Below are 17,697 nucleotides of genomic sequence, written 5' to 3' on the forward strand. Positions count from 1 at the left end.
CTAACGGAGCTGTCGCGGATGCATTCAGTTCCTAACTGCTTGATTTTGAAGGCTTCCAAGATTTCTCGTCTATCTGCGTTTCTAACGAGAAATCTTGGAAGCCTTCAAAATATTTAAAGTATAGTCGGGGACAAAAGTCTCCGGACCACGTGTTCCTCAAACGAAGCTTATAGCTCTACTATCAGACAGCGGTTGGAGACCACACTTGTGGAGATGAAAGAACAAAAATTTAACTTTCGCCTCCACAAGTATGGTCTCCAGCCACCGAATAATAGCAGAGCTATCGGCTTCGTTAGAGGAACACGTGGTCCGGAGACTTTTGTCCCCTACTGTACATTTGGCATGGCTTAGGAGCAGTTGAAAGTTGCGTTTTAGAGCTAAAAAGCGGCTATCAGATGTTATACTAGGTTACGATGATAGTTCAAGGTTAAGTCGTTAATATGAGTCCCACCATGAAAAGTTAATTAATGCAATAGCTCCAGCACATGCAACCAGCAAGCGCAGCCGGCGCCGGCCGATCTTACGCTGTGGATGTTCTGAAAATTGCCTGCACACCGCATTGCGCTTGCTCCGTGTGCGCCTGCGTGCCTTTGCTTCGAAATGCCGCTGAAACCGGCTAAAACTATCTCAAAGACTGCTGCTGTTCTCGAAATATGCTGTACTATTATTTGCGTTGCAACTGTTTCTAAAATTAGAGGCACGCTTCGTCGTACTGACAACAGGGCGTGCCTACGCTCTTTAGAACAGCCAACATATAAATTCCCGCCGTGAGCGTCCGGGAGTACCGTCTGTCCGAGCACGAAGAGCTCGGTTTCCGACTCTCGTTGCAGCAACGCACACCCAGCAAGTCTTCGAGGAATCCGCACACTGGTTCGTCGTTCTGCTATTCTGCGATAATTTACAGCCGCATCTGCGGTCAAGGTAAGTTTATTTAACCGCAGTGCCATCGTGCTAACCTGCATGCTAAACCCCTCTGTTGCAACGACTCGCGATAAGAGATTTAGCATTACAGAGACGTACTTCACAGTCCCCACTATCAGGCGCGCTGCAGTGCCAGCTCCTTCGTAAGCAACAGTTATTTTATTGATAGATATTGAAGTTACATGGCTGCGTACGTAACTTTATAAGGCCGTAGTCTGCTTGGCTCCTCGTCAGGCTGGGCTTGGCTTTGGCCAGCTATGGCTGCCTTGCTTCGTGTCATCTGTTACTGCGCGTGAGCACGCCGCGCTTGCTTATTACTGTGACGATACGCTCCTGCGCTGTGGCAGACAACACGAAGCACCGCTTCGTGGCCCCTGCGCGTCTGCAACGCGCCGTGTTCGTACTAAAGGCGCGTTTATAGTCCGACGCGCGCGCGCACTACGTCACATTGGCGACAGCAACCCGTAGCAGTCGTGAGACAAATCTGCGCCGGGCCCGTCGGGGCACGCTGGCAGCCGCCGGTTGCGTTGGCCGCTGCAGTGCGTCGAACTATAGACGGAGCTGTTTTCACCAACGCAACGCAGCGTACGCGCTTAACAGTGGGCGACTGTGTACTTCAGTGCATTTTCACAGTGTTCAGTGAAGTTGTACAGGCGCCCAAATCTTTAGCTGGCGTGCGCGAGCGGCGACTTTTCTGTTCATCAGCGCCATATGACGGAGCGAAGTTGGAAATAGGATGAGGCTAAGGGCATGCTCACAAAGCCCGCTCAGCTGGGGCCGTCGTCTGCTAGGCTGTTCCTTCTTAAGGACGTCACCCCTTCTTATCGCGTTTCGACGAGCAGGCAGCGTGAGTAGGCCAATGGTTTTGCTCGCATTTTACGTTCCGAAGAACAGCGTTGTAGCAACGAAGCGAGGAAATAAAACTGAAAGATATGCCGAACACGCCCAATCATGCGTTAAGCCGGGGAACAGGGGTTGTTATCATTATGAATGGAGAACATGGGTCATTATCGTTATGAAAGAGTTATCACTAGCTCAGGCAACAATCTGCAAGTCTTCTTTTCTTTTCCTGGTGAGGTAGCGAGGAGCATCTTCGATCCGACCTTCGTCCCAGTAGGCACGTATGATTCTGCCCACTGAAGCCCCAGCCACTCCAGTTGCTTTAGCATCTCGTTCTGCGATGAGCCGCCCAATGACATCCCTATAATTCGGAGTCTTGTCGTTTGACATACACGGAGTGGCATCATGATAACTGTTCCGAACTGCTGCGAGCACGGCTGCAGAACAGCTTCACTTCAGTTTCACAATGGCCTTTTAGTTTCGTCGCCACGCTGAAGCATAAAGCATGCAGAGTGTTGATAAGCGCCCTTCGTGCGGATAAAAAAAAGCTTTCGCGTCAGCAAGTAACACATGAACGATATATGTTCTCCGGCTTATCGCATGATTGGGAGTGTTCGGCCTATCTTTGAGTTTTATTTCCTCGCTTGGTTGCTACAACGCTGTTCTTCGGAACGTAAAATGCGAGCAAAACCATTCGTCTACTCACGCTGCCTGCTCGTCGAAACGCGATAATAAGGGGTGACGTCCTTAAGAAGGAACAGCCTGGCAGACGACGGGCACAGCCGAGCGTGCTTTGTGAGCATGCGCTTAGCCTCATCCTGTTTCCAACTTCGCCCCGTCATATGGTGCTGACGCACAGAAAAGTCGCCGCTCGCGCACGCCAGTTAAAGATTTGGGCGCCTGTACATGTTTAAATCCTCACCTCAGTTGTTGCTGCACTTCTTGAACTCTTCTGCTGCGTAACATGACCCCTCCTATCCTTTCTCCCTTATCACTCCACTCTTTCCCCTTCATTCTTTTCTGCCTGTCCTTTTACTCAAGCTAGCTGCAGCTCAGTGCTTCAGGTGTCGATGACAGATGCCACAGCTAGCAATTTTTTTACTTCTGTTTTTAATTTATTAAACAAACCACTTAAACATTAACAACAATACCCCATCTTCGGTTTCTAGTATCTTGGGAACTCCATTAGTGGCCAACCATTATGACACTGACGACTTCTTACAATGATTCAGCATGAGGACTCTTAAAGCCTGGACAACCAGTGTAGCTGTTATGAGAACACAATGGGTTTGCCTTCGAAGGGAAATAAGTCTGATGCAACTCTTTCCCAAGGAAAGCTTGGTATTTCCTTCATGAGCACGGGCTCGCATGGTGGCTCCTTGTTAGTTTCTTGGCATGCTGGGCACCTTTCCACACAGTTCTTTATATCAACTGTCATACCAGGTCAGTATATATAGTTTTCCTGGCTTTCTTGAGGCAACTGTTTATGCCAATATGTCCTGTATGTATTAGTTTGAGGACTCTGTTCCTCCAGGACTTCGGAATCACTGACCGGAAACACGCCTTTGTAACTGCAAGCTCGCCCCTGAGTGACCAATACAGCTTTGCTGGTTCCATCAGAGCCTTTGGAATTGTTTGGCCACCCTTTTGCGATCATTCTTATGACCTCTCATAAGCCTTTGTCCATTTCAACCTCTTTCTTGAAAACCTCCCATGCATTTGGTGCTACTGGGTCAACTTCCATGACCTGGGGGTTCTTCGTGCACTCTTTGGTTGTTCCTTTGCTGTTGTAATCTTTTGACCTCTCTTATAAACGATTGTAGGTGCATACTGCTGCATGTCTAGCCTTTGCCTTGCTTAGTGTTTTGTTGTTTGGCAGTGCTTTCAATCTGTTTGAGGTCAATGGTCAGTGGTCTGCCATATATATAGGGTGTTTCCAAGACTTTACAGAATTTTTAAAAATAGGTTTTTAGATAGAACAGAACTTTTTTTTTACATAGCATTGTCAGCAGTGCAGTACATCAGAATGCAGCTAAAACGTGCTAGCAGGCTGGTTAGCTAATATTCAGTAAAGTTTTAACTATTACTGTTAGTTAGGCTCCTTAATCATTGAGAGGCGTGTAACCCATGGTATGTAATAAACATATCAGTTTTTAGAATTTCGAAAATACGGTCACCGTCGATGCTGTGGCCCAATGAATTTTGGCTATTTCAACGAGTTATGTGCACTGGAGAGGTTGCTTTGCTTGGAAGCTTCTTGAAAGCGCATGCATTTCGGCGTGATGTAGCCAGAATTTGTTGGGCCACAGCGCCGAGCATTTTCAAAGTTCTGAAAACTGACATGGATATTAGTTACGGTGAGATAAATTCAATACTATTCAATATTAATTAACCAGCCAGCTAGTTAGCAAGTGTTAGCTGCATGCTGATGTACCATACCGCTGACAATGCCATGCTGAAAAAAGCGCTCTTCTAACTCAAGTTTATTTTTCAAAACTGTGTAAAGTCTTCGGTTAAGTGCACTGTATACTATTAAAATTTCTTACATCCATGTCAGATTGCCAGTGCTTCTTTTTCAGTTTGGTGATACTTCTGCTGGGGCTCGGTCACTGAGGCTGATGCATAAGTAATGGGCTTTCCTTCTTGCAGCAGAACTGCATCCACTGAAAGCATCATAGCCCTCTGACATAGTATGCCAGTGTTGGTGTTCCTTTCAGGGCTTCTTTGGCCAGTGTCTTTAGCAGATAATTTCTCTTTAGCAGCACTTTGTTCATTTCATCTGAACTGATGCAGACTCTTAGCAGCCGGTTCTGTGATTTTTTTCGATGATTCCCTTCTGTTCCATGCTTATCACCTTTCTTGAATTCATCAATCAGACGTTAAGGGATCCTTCTGGGGGGAGGGGGAGGGTTCGTTTACTAATCTTTTGCTACCTTCTTTTATGTCCATTTCATACTAAAAATTTCTGAAGCATCTGATGGCTTGGAAGATGTTACATTGAGGTTTAGGTTTATGATGGGTTTAATGTCCCAACGCGACTCAGGCTATAAGGGGCGTCATAGTGAAAGGCTTCGGAAATTTCGATTTGTCTTGCCTTTTATGTATACACTCTCTACAGCAGATTGAATAACTCGCAGGCGTTCTGTTGTAGCACTGGTATGGCATCAATATCGACAACTAAAATTTTAGCTTAGCTCTTCATTCCATTACTGCACAGGTTCCTTTGGCTTCACCCATCACTTGCATATTGCAGTTGCTGTATGTCGAATTCTTCTGGAAGTAGATGGATGTAAGTGAACACCCATTGGTAGCACTTTTTCAGTGGTCGTACAATGCACTGTACGCCTGTGTCCAACTTGATCGTGACTGTGGCACTATCGCTGAACTTAATTTCGTCTTGCTTTCTTTTGTCTTTACCTCCGACATGCACAGCTCGGTGTCTTCTTTGTCATCAATGGAGTGCATGTGATACTGCGCTTATCTTCTGCCTGTTCGGCTGACTGTTGCTAAGCATTCTATCTTTTGGCACTTGTGACACTGCTTGCAAATATGTTTGGCATACTCTAGGCTTGTGGTATCCTGCACATAATTTGCTGGCATATCTTGGTAGTCAGTACTTATTTCGGTGTGGTCCTCTTTGACAGTCATTCTTCAGCTCGCATTTTTATTCTTGGATTGCATCAACCATCCCCGTATCCTTGCAAGTGATTTGTTTCAGTTGCATCGATTCTTGCTCACTTGCCCTGCATACGCTGATGGGTTTCTGAAGGTGTATGGTAGGATTGCTCAGCAGCCTCTCTCGCACATCATCGTTCGATATACTGATAATGGTGCCATCTCTGAGCAGCTCATCGGACAGGTCTCCGAACTGGCATTTCTTTGTCTGCAGTTTGGCCGCTGTCGGGAACTCGATGAAGGGCGCAGTTCCTTTCGCTCCATCTAGTTGAACTTGTAGTGTTCGTAGTGTGGCTTATCTTTGGAGTGAAGTGCTGTTTGAACCTTTGCTTGGCTACTTCAAGGTTTTTCTTCCTTGCTTAGAGAGAGTCAGAATGCTACTTGCACATCCGGTTCAATAACAGCCATGAAATTTGCCATTTGCACTTCTGGCAGCTTCTTGTGGAGCTGTACCGCTGTGGCATATGACTCGTATCTGTGTAGTGAGTCTTCCCATGGATTTTGTGACAGCGATCGCAAGTCGATTGGTTTCATTGGCATCAGACCACTGTCCACCATGGTTTCAAAATTAGTGTTGGCCTCGTTCACGTTTATTTTCCAGTTTCGTCTTCGTTGATTTCTTCTTCTGCATTGCTTGCTTTTACGCTTCCTTCTTCATCTCGCAAGATTGCGCTTTTCGCACCATGTAAACAATAGTTATTTCTTAATATATACCAAGATTACATGGCTACTTAATACGGCCATCATCTGCTTGGCTCCCCGTTAGGCTGAGCTTGGCTTGGCTATGGCCAGCTGTGGCTGCCTTGACATGAACCAAACATGTTTTGCAGAATTCAGTGTGCTGGCGTCTGCTGTCTACTTCCTCCAATAGCTTTCCTTTCTGTCTTGAACTCCTACATAGGACAAAGGCTTTTCCCTCTGGCACTGTAGTATACTCGCAGTGTAAATTTGTTTTGAGTTCAATCCCATTCCTGGAGAATATGCATGAAAACCTGTAACCACAACTATTTATTTTGCATTACATAATTCTTGCCAAAGCCTTGTAGGATTTTTGAATTTACTGCCATTGCAAATTTTCTGCGTTCTTGCTGCGGCACCAGCTGAAATGACAGATACCAAACACTTGCATTTTTTGGCTTTCAGATGCAGTGCAGAAGAACATACAGCTGCAGAAAGTGTTGCCACAGGGCACCATCTTTGTCCACTCTTTTTCGGCACTTCAGCTCATGGCATGGCTCTGAAGGGAATTGAAACTGCAGCTTGGAAGGCTGCACAAATTCTTACAGACTCTACAGGTCCTTCCGGGCGCACGTTACCCGGTGCAACCAACATCTGTTTGCCTCTTCTATGAAGACAACAGTTGCAAGTTCTCCACCATCACTGTCCGATAACCTACAGGACACAAGAGATGATGTGACATCCTGTGGAAACAATGTTCCAGAGCCAGTGGATGTGCATGTAACAAATCATGCAAGTGTTGGCTTATCTGATCCAAATACGGAATGCGCTATGCACCTTTCATCTTTGCTACTAAAGTGGCAAGAAGGCCGACAGTTGCCATTGAGTGTGGTAAATGAAATAGCAAATGACATTGTGAATTTTGTGCAAGACTATAGAGCAGAGCTAGGTGCAGCTGACATGACTGAAATTTTCAAGTTTACAACCAGGGCAGGCCGTGAAAAGTATTGGAAAGCTTCATGTAGTTTTGTTGCCCCGAAAACAGTGGTGTGTTCAGATAAGGACAAAAAAGAAACATACCAGTACGTATCATTGCTTGACACTGTGAAAACTGTTGCAAGTGTGTGACCTTTTTTTTTTAAAAAAAAGCTAGCAGTGGCCTTCTTCAGGATGCCTTTGATGGGGAGTATTATAAAAACTACCGGATCTTCAAATCTATGAATGACGAAGCATTAGTTCTCCAGCTTTATTTTGATGACTTTGAAATTTGCAATCCACTGAACAGCAAGCGTGGGAAGCATAAACTTCTGGCTGGGTATATGTCAATCCTGAACATACAGCCCAAGTACCTGTCCAAATTAAATGCTATGTACCTTGTTCTACTTGCCAAATCTTCTCTTGTTGCTAAATATGGCCTCCATCATATAATTCAGCCACTGCTAGCTGACCTGCACCTACTGGAGTCAACTGGTACACAGTTGAATGAAGAAACTGTTAAAGGTTCAATTTTATTTGTGTGTGGTGATAATTTATCAAGCCACCAGGTTGGTGGTTTTCGTCAGTGCTTTTCTTCGGGGCTGATCTGCTGGTTTTGCATGGCGAGCAAGCAAGGTATTAATGAGAAATGGCACGAGGAAGAGTTTGTTCTAAGGAACAAGGTAACACATGCACATCATGTTAAACTGGTACAGGCAGATGAAAGCTTGTCAAGTGTGTATGGCATTACAGGTGAAGGCTGCTTTAACTCAATCAACTCCTTTGATGTCACGCAAGGGCTGCCACCCGATGTTATGCATGATTTATATGAAGGTGTCATCCCGTTTGTGCTTAAACATGATTCATCGCATCATCTCTGATCGTGTTCTGAGTTTGGATGAGTTGAATGAGAGGCTTCTCTGTTTTCCCTTCAGAGGGGCTGAAAAAAGAAGCAAGCTTCCTCCTATTTCTCGTCAAGCAGTGTTTCGAAGCGCTGCACTCAAAGGATCAGCTGCTGAAAAACTCTGCTTTTTCCGTTTCTTTTCACTCCTGGTTGGTGATTGTGTGTCAAAAGGAAATGCCGCATACAGCGTATACCTTGCACTGAGGACTGTTGTAGATATTGTTGCTGCATCACAGGTCAGCCGTAGTGCAGCTGCATTCTTGCAAGTCCTTATTGAGGATTTTTACAGTGCATTCAGGGAAGTTTTCCCTGACGTGAATGTGATTCCTAAAATGCATTACCTTATTCATTAGCCTAGGCTGCTGCTCTTGTATGGGCCACTTATAAAACAGTCATGCATGCGTTTTGAGGCTAAGCATCAATTTTTTAAATCGATTGTGAAAAAGACTGGAAACTTCAAGAGCATCTGTGCAACACTTCGCCAGCCCCACCAAATGCATCTGATGTATTCTTTAACAGAACTATGTCAATCAATACTTACAGTTGGTAAGAGAAAGTGTGATTTCAACTCCCTGCCCGGCCTCTTAAAGGATAGACTACAGGAGCTCAGCCTAGTAGACATGGATGTACACACAGTTTCATCGCTCACAGTTGATGAAAGGAAACTCTCCGTCGGCTGTGTCATTCCCTTAGTTATACATGAAAATGACCTCCCTCTGTTTGCTCAGGTAACATTGATAGCAATCTGTAATGCAGCACATTTTGTTTATGCTTCAGTGTTAAGGACAAAGTATTTTGATGACCATTTTCATGCTTATTGTGTTGACTTCTCAGGCCACAGTCTGATAATTGAAAGCATGCAGCACCTTGATGAATTTTTTGATCCCCTCCATCTGTATGAACTGCAAAGCTTTTCTTACATTTGCCCCAGATATGACTTCTTTACACAGGAGTCCCAGTGATATGTTGTGAATGCTTTCATTCCATGTTTTGCTGCATTGGTTGTGGTTTTTCTTTCTAGTTAGTTAGTTATATGAGGTTTTATGGCGCATAAGCAACTATGGCTATCATGCGCCAAACACAAGGTTAGATGATGTTATGTCAAGTGTATAGAGGTTACATTATAATAGATTTAAAAGACTTTCTTCAGAAACTTACAAACAAGTGAAAACTCTACAAGTGTTTGTTCGCCTAAAAGCAATGCGGGATGAAATGGAATGTGTTCATTGTAAAATACCGTAATTTTTTTTTCTAAGTGCTTCGAGATCCGAACAAGAAATTAAAATGTGATTTACTGTGAGCTCTTCACCACACATTTCACACACAGGTTTGTCTTTTTTTGTTAATAAGAAGTTATGGGTGATGTGTGTGTGGCCTAAGCGTAAACGACATAAAATTACTTCGATAAAACGCTCTTTATGGCGGCATGATTTCCATTCTTTTAAAATGGGCTTTATGGTATGCAGCTTGTTGTTTCCTTCATTTTCCCAAGAAGCTTGCCACTTGGCTCTTAGTTTGCTATGTACTAACTTCATGTAATCCCTAGGAGGCAAATTCACATGTTTTATTTCCATGGTTCTGGTTTGTGCAGCACACATGTCGGCTCTCTCATTGTTCCTAATGCCAACGTGACTGGGAACCCAGCAGAATTTTATAACATGTTTTCGCGTTGTGACCTTTACTATATTGTGTATGATGCTTCCAATCAGTGGCTCCGTGGCATTTTTGGAGTTTAATGCTGTAAGGACGCTCAGTGAAACTGTATAAATGATGCTGTTTTTGATGTTTTCATTTGTTATTTTCTGTACTGCAACACATATGGCATAACACTCTGCGGTGAAAACTGTAGCACATGAGGGCAGTCGTACTGCATTTTCATTTTTTCCTTGTATTACTGCGCTTCCTACATGAGCATGAGTTTTTGGCCGATCAGTATAAAAGGCAGTATAATTTCTGTATTTTTGTTGTAGTGCTAGATATTCTTGTATTATATGGTCGTGTGGTGTACAGGTTTTCCTGAGGCGTGTTAGTGTGACGTCACACAGTGTGGGGAGAGTGTACCACGGTGGTAGCGCTTCGTGTCTTGGGGCAATATTTTTGATTTCGTTTAGTATGTTCAGAGTTTGACATTTTTCTTCGAAGCGCAAGAGCAACGGCTTAATCGCATGGGGCTTGTTGCTGAAGAGTATTCGGGACGGGCATTTCGTGACAATTGGGTAACAAAGATGTTTGGGCTGAGAAAGGATTTTGATGATGTATTGTTACGTAAATGTAGGCACACAAGAAGTAGTCACTGAGGGATGCTGACAGCAGCTCACAGCAGCTCAATCGAACCACTGCCGGTCAACGGCGCACAGATCACACTTCGTCCTCTTCGCGCTCCGTGCACGAGCCCAGCACTGTCTTCTTCGTTGTCCACTGACACAACTCCCGGCGGCGAAAGCATCGTCCCGATGCTAAGTGGAAGACGGAGCAGGTGCACGGTATGGCTTGAGGCGAACCACGTGAACAACGTCAGTGGTAGGGGGTGTGGATGACGACGGAGGGTCGAGGGGGGCAATCTCATAAGTCACGTCGGTCACCTGACGGAGCACGCGATAAGGGCCCTTATACTGATGTAGGAGCTTTTCTGAAAGGCCGACACGGCGAGAGGGATACCAAACGAGGACGAGTGATCCTGGCGTGTAGTGGACTTGGCGATGTCGGCGGTCGTAAACTGACTTCTGGTAGGCCTGGGAGGCGGTGAGACGGTCGCGGGCGATTTCGCGGGCCGAGGTTGCTTGAGCGATGGCGTCACGTGCGTACTCCGTGGTCGAGGCCGAAGAAAACGGCAGGAGTGTATCCAGTGGCAACGCAGGATGCCAGCCATACAAAAGATAGAAAGGCGAATAGCCCGTGGTGTCATGCCGCGATGAATTGTAAGCAAATGTTACATAGGGCAAGGCAATGTCCCAATCACGATGGTCGGGTGCGACGTACATGGATAGCATGTCAGTGAGGGTCCTATTCAGGCGCTCGGTAAGCCCATTCGTTTGAGGATGGTACGCTGTAGTGAGTCTATGCTGCGTGGAACAGGACCGGAGTATGTCGTCAACCACCCGGGACAAAAAGTAGCGGCCGCGGTCCGTCAGCAATTGGCGTGGGGCACCGTGATGAAGGATGACATTTTGCAACAGGAAATCGGCGACATCGGTGGCGCAACTGGTTGGTAAGGCACGTGTGATAGCGTACCGAGTGGCGTAGTCAGTCGCGACGGCGATCCAACGGTTGCCGGAACTGGACGTAGGAAAAGGTCCGAGGAGATCTAGTCCGACACGATGAAAGGGTTCCAGAGGTACGTCGATAGGCTGCAGAAGGCCGGCAGGCAAAGTGGAGGGCCGCTTCCTTCGTTGACAGAGGTCACAGCTGGCAACGTAACGGCGAACACTACAGTAAAGGCCGGGCCAAAAGAAGCGGCGTCGGACCCGATCGTACGTGCGGGAGACACCGAGGTGTCCCGCGGTGGGCAGGTCGTGTAGTTCCGCGAGGACAGACGAGCGGAGACGCTGAGGAACGACGAGCAGGAGCGGAGGGCCGTCAGGGCGAAGGTTGCGGCGGTAGAGGATGTCATCCTGAAGGACAAAGAGTTGGAGCGAAGGATCGGGGTTGGCACAGGTGAGACGGTCAATAAGGGGACGCAAGGAGGAATCTTGCCGTTGCTCGGCCGCGATGTTAAGCAGATCAGAGATAGCGAATAAGCACGGACCGAGGTCATTGTCTCCAGGATCTGGCGGCTCCACAGGGTGACGAGACAGGCAGTCAGCGTCTTGATGTAGGCGCCCGGACTTGTAAACAACGGTGTAAGAGTACTCTTGCAGGCGCAATGCCCAACGACCAAGCCGACCTGTGGGGTCCTTCAGCGAAGAAAGCCAGCAAAGAGCATGGTGGTCCGTCACAACAGAGAAAAGGCGGCCAAACAGGTAGGGTCGAAATTTAGCGACCGCCCAAACAAGGGCGAGGCACTCGCGCTCCGTTATGGAGTAATTGCGCTCGGCGGTGGAAAGAAGACGGCTGGCGTACGCAATGACACGGTCTTGACCTTGGTGACGTTGGGCGAGCACAGCGCCGATACCATATCCGCTGGCGTCTGTGCGAACTTCAGTGGGTGCCGACGGGTCGAAATGGGCCAATATAGGAGGGGAAGTGAGCAATTAGATTAAGGAAGAAAAGGCCTCTCCTTGGGCAGGGCCCCAGGTAAAAGGGCTGTCTTTCTTAAGGAGGTCGGTGAGGGGACGTGCGATGCCAGCAAAATTTTTGATGAAACGTCGGAAATAAGAGCACAGGCTTACAAAGCTGCGGACGTCCCTGGACGATTGCGGAAGAGGGAGTCTTTGACAGCTTGAACTTTAGCAGGGTGCGGGCGGACACCCGAGGCATCGACCAGATGTCCAAGGATGGTCAGTTGGCGACGAGCGAATTGGCATTTCGACGAGTTGAGCTGCAGCCCGGCTTTACGGAAGACAGAAAGAATGCTCGTCAGTCGTTCGAGGTGCGTGGAAAATGAGGGCGAAAAAAACCACGACGTCGTCTAGGTAACACAGGCATGTAACCCATTTAAATCCTCGAAGCAAGGAGTCCATCATTCTCTCGAAGGTAGCTGGCGCATTGCAGAGACCGAACGGCATAACTTTGAACTGATATAAGCCGTCTGGTGTGACGCATGCAGTCTTTTCACGGTCTTGGTCATCCACAGCAATTTGCCAATAGCCGGATCGAAGGTCGATGGAAGAGAAAAATTTGGCTCCGTGAAGGCAATCCAAAGCGTCGTCAATTCTGGGGAGAGGATACACGTCCTTTTTCGTGATGCGGTTAAGGTGCCGGTAATCAACGCAAAAGCGCCAGCTCCCGTCTTTTTTTAACTAGGACAACTGGTGAGGCCCAAGGACTCGACGAGGGCTCTATAATGTCTTTGGTAAGCATTTTGTCCACCTCCTGCTGAATGATGTTCCGTTCTGTACTGGAGACCCTATACGGACGTCTGTGGATAGGAGCGGCATCACCGGTGTTAATGCGACGCGTAACCACAGAGGTCCGAGCCAAAGGGCGGTTGTCGAAGTCAAAGATGTCGTGAAATGAGGAAAGAAGACACCTGAGGTCGTGAGTTTGTGCTGGTAAGAGGTCAGGGGCAATCATTTTTGCGTATTGGTCAGATGGTAGGACATCGGACTCGGTGCATTTCGGCGAGGGAGGTACACAGCCGGTGACAGCTGATACAACGCAGTCGGAAGCAGGGCACAGCGTGGCGAGCGACATGCCTTGGGGAAGCGGCTGAACGTGCGATGAAAAGTTGAGGATCGGAAGGGACGCTCGATTGGCAAACATAGTGACCACTGTATATGCAAGGGCAACACTCCGTGTGAGAGGCACATCAAGGGTTGGAGTAACGATGTATTGGCCATCGGGAACTGGTGGGACGGAAGAGAATGATACGTAAGTGACGGCTTCGGGGTTCAGGCGGACAAAATCCACGGTACATAGGCGATGGACAACTGGAGCCGGTGGCTCCTCGTTGAAAGGTAGGGCGAGCTGAACGACACTTGTGGCGCAATCAATGAGGGCAGAATGTTCGGAAAGAAAGTCAAGGCCAAGGATGAGGTCATGAGGGCAGTGTTCGAGGACAGTGAAGAGAACCGAAGTATGGCGGCCGGCGATTGACACACGGGCTGTGCACATTCCAACGACAGCGGAAGTACCGCCATCGGCGAGACGAACAACAGCGGAGTGGGCAGGAGTGAGCACTTTCCTTAGGCGACGGCGTAGAGAGGCATTCATAACGGAGACGTGCGCTCCCGTGTCGATGAGAGCGGTAACAGGGATCCCGTCCACGTCTACGCTAAGTATATTCCGTCGGGCTTGTAGAGTCAAAGGAGGATTTCCAAGGTCGGTCGTCGGAGCAGCATCACCTCCAGACGCTGCAGCCATCAGTTTTCCGAACGGGATCGAGCATACGGGCCAGGAGATGATGGGCGTCGAGTTTCGGGCGACGGAGATCGACGACGGTAAGGAGACGACGAGCGGTTAGTTGGAGGGGCCTGAGCGTCGGAGCTTGCGAGCTGTGGTTCATGGGGCGACGACGAGCGGCGGGGATAGAAAGAATCAGGATAGCGGCGGTAGGTCGATGACGGACGGCTTCGGCAGTGTCGGGAGATGTTACCAACTCGGGAGCAGTTAAAACAGATGGGCCTGTCGTCAGGTGTTCTCCACTCATCCGGGTTGCGGCTGCGGCGAGTGTGGTACGGATGTCGGGCACCGAGCACGGGAGACACATTGCGAGCATCTGGGCAACTAATGGAGCATACAGGTCGGATCCCGAGATTGGCGAATCCTTGTCGGACAACAGCCTGTATAAGGGATACTGCAGGGGCACTGTCCGGTACCGATAATTGGGAAATTGTGGGAGACACTGCCTCTAGTTCTCGGCGTACAAGTCGTGTCAGGCTGTCGGATGTTGGCAGGGAGCACGGTTGGGATGAGTCGACGCAGGACGACGTTGCCGCCGTGTTCGGCAACCCCGCGTGAACTGAGGGGAAATACGGCGGCTTTTCGCTTGTTCAAAGCGGCGGCATTCTTTTAAGATGGCGTCAACCGTTCCACAGTCCTTGTACACCAGCAAGTTAAAGGCGTCGTCTGCAATTCCTTTGAGAACGTGACCTACTTTGTCACTCTCTGACATGGCGGAATCAACTTTCATGCAGAGGGCTAAAATGTCCTGAATATAAGACACATATGACTCTGTTGAGGATTGTGCGCGGCATGCAAGCTCCTTCTTCGCAGCCAGCTGACGTCCGAATGGCTTACCGAACAATTCGGTAAGCTTCTGCTTGCACAGGTCCCAACTGGTCAGTTCTTCCTCGTGTGTCTCGAACCAGACCCTTGCAGTGCCCGTCAAGTAGAAAATGACGTTGGCCAACTTCATCGTGGGGTCCCACCGGTTGTGTGTGCTCACACGCTCATACAGCGAGAGCCAGTCTTCGACGTCCACGCCATCGGTACCGCAGAATGTGCCCGGGTCTCGAGGGTGGGCTAGGACGACAGTTGGCGTGGCAGGCGCGTCGGTAGCTATCTCGATGGATCGGCTCGTCGGCTCGTCGGCTCGTCGGGTCAGCGGCATGGCGGCTCGTACCCCGCACCTCCACCAAGAGATGTTACGTAAATGTAGGCACACAAGAAGTAGTCACTGAGGGATGCTGACAGCAGCTCACAGCAGCTCAATCGAACCACTGCCGGTCAACGGCGCACAGATCACACTTCGTCCTCTTCGCGCTCCGTGCACGAGCCCAGCACTGTCTTCTTCGTTGTCCACTGACAGTATGTACCAGTTAGTGCAGTTCTTCGATCTTCTAAGGAACGTTCATTAGTTTCCACATACAGACTTGCTATTGGTGAAGTTCTGTAAGCACCGGAAGACAACCTTAAACCAAGATTGTGGACAGGATCCAGTTGTTTTATGTAGGACGGTCTTGCTGAGCCATATACTATGGACCCATAGTCTTACTCAGAGCGAACCAGAGAACGATATATATGCAATAGGCATGCCCTATCAGACCCCCAGCGTTTTCGTGATAGTAGTTTCAGCACATTGAGGGCCTGGGAAGATTTTTTTATTAAGCTGTTTATATGTGGCAAGAAAGTGAGCTTTTTATCGAAAGTTATCCCTAGGAATTTATGCTCTTGTTTGACAGGTAGTGGGGCTTGGTTTAAATATAGTGTGGGGTCGGCCTGTAGGCCTCGTCTCAAAGAGAACAGAACCGCTACTGTTTTCTGAGGGGAAAATCTAAATCCGTTTCTATCTGCCCAGGTAGCCAGTTTATTTATTGTTATTTGTATTTGGCGCTCACAAGTAAGTATGCTGGAAGACGTGCATGCTATTCGGAGGTCGTCTACGTAAACTGAGTACATTATGGATTTTGGGATTACTTTTCCTATGGAGTTCATTGTGATGACAAATAAGGTCGTGCTGAAGATGCACCCTTGGGGCACACCAGTTTCTTGGATAAAAGTCTTGGAGAAGGTTGCGCGTAGGCGGACTCTGAACGTTCGATTGGTCAGGAAGTCGCTCAAACAGCTCAGCATCCTGCCGCGGATGCCTAGGTCCGCTAGGTCACGGAGGATACCGAACCTCCACGTGGTATCGTAAGCCTTCTCCAGGTCGAAGAAGACCCCGGTACAGTGTTGGTTGTGGATGAACGCTTCCCGTACTGTGTTCTCAAAGCTTACAAGGTGATCGGTTGTGGAACATGTCTTTTAAAACCGCACTGGTGTATACGAGGTCTGTTAGAAAAGTATCCGACCTTATTTTGTTTTGCGAAGACCTGATGGATATGAAACAAGCGGGCTTGCATCAGCCGACCTTGAACCCTCATGCGCATGCACGAATTTTTTCCCGCCTGCCGTCAGGGCCAGTCGCTGGGAAGCAGCGTTTGAGTGAGGCAGTGTGCAGTGCTGTCGTCGGTTTTTTATTGCAAGGAAAATGGCGGAGGAACAGGAGCAGCGCTAATGCTTCAAATTTTGCCTGAAACTGGGCGACAGCCAAGTGGAAACCATTCGGAATATTCAGGCGGATTTCGGTGACAATGCTATGAGCAGCACACAGATTAAGAAGTGGAACAACTGGTTTAAAGACGGCCACACATCGGTGGAGAGCGAGCCACGCTCCGGTCGGCCATCAACATGCCGAAATGACCAGGTCATTGCCGAAGCGAACGCTGTGGTGATGAAGTACCGTCGTGTGACTATCCGAGAAATTGCGGAAGAGGTGGACATCAGCACTTTTTCTACACATTTCATTATCACCGAAGATTTCGCCATGAAGAGAGTTGCGGCGAAATTCACGCCGAAACTGCTCACGGTGGAGCAAAAGCAGCTACGTGTTGAAGTCTCACAGGACATGCCGGATTCCACAAACAATGACTCCGACTTCATCAACACCATAATCACTAGTCAGGAGTCTTGGATGTACGGGTGCGACCCAAAAACCAAATCTGTGTCGTCACAGTGGGAGCATTCCACGTCAACAAGACCAAAGAAGGCCTGCCAAATGCGCAGCAACGTCAAAGTGATGCTAACTGCTTTCTTTGACTCCCACTGTGTGGCGCACCACGAGTCCGCACCCCACAGGGTCAATCAAACAATGACCAAAGAGTACTACAGAGATCCCCATCGTCGCCTACGTGATGCTGTACGGCGCAAGAGGCCGGAGTTGAAGTCAACAGCGAAATGGCGCATCCATCACGACAATGCTCCAGCACAATCTTCGCACTTGATTCAGACTTTTTAGGCGAAAAACCAGACTCATGAAGTTCAACAGGCTCCTTACTCTTCTGATATGGCCCCCTGCGACTTCTGGCTGTTTCCCAAAATCAAGAGGCCATTGAAAGGAGCGCGATTTCAGTCAAGAGAGGACAATATGGCTGCAACGACAGCTAAGCTAAACTCCATTCCGAAAGAGGCCTTTTCGGAATACTTCCATCTGCGGCAGCACCGCTGGGAGGAGTGTGTGGAGTCCAAAGGAGACTACTTTGAAGATGATCAAGGTTTCAACGCTCCAGTTATGCCAGTTTTTTTTTCTTCGGCCAAAGGTCGGATACTTTTCTAACAGACATCGTATCTAAAAGTTGCTGGGACTGAAGTATGAAGGTTAGTCTGATGTTTAGAATGCTTTCGAA

At 48.2% G+C, this 17,697-nt stretch overlaps 1 pseudogene; it reads right to left on the minus strand.

Moving 5' to 3' along the window:
• Positions 1 to 5,425: 5,425 nt before the first annotated feature.
• Positions 5,426 to 5,985, minus strand: LOC149355936 (uncharacterized; annotated as a pseudogene).
• Between the last annotated feature and the right edge of the window lie 11,712 nt (positions 5,986 to 17,697).

The sequence above is a fragment of the Amblyomma mixtum genome, chromosome 3 (genome assembly GCF_055824585.1).
Source record: "Amblyomma mixtum isolate Tamu chromosome 3, ASM5582458v1, whole genome shotgun sequence".
Taxonomy (NCBI): Eukaryota; Metazoa; Arthropoda; class Arachnida; order Ixodida; family Ixodidae; genus Amblyomma; species Amblyomma mixtum.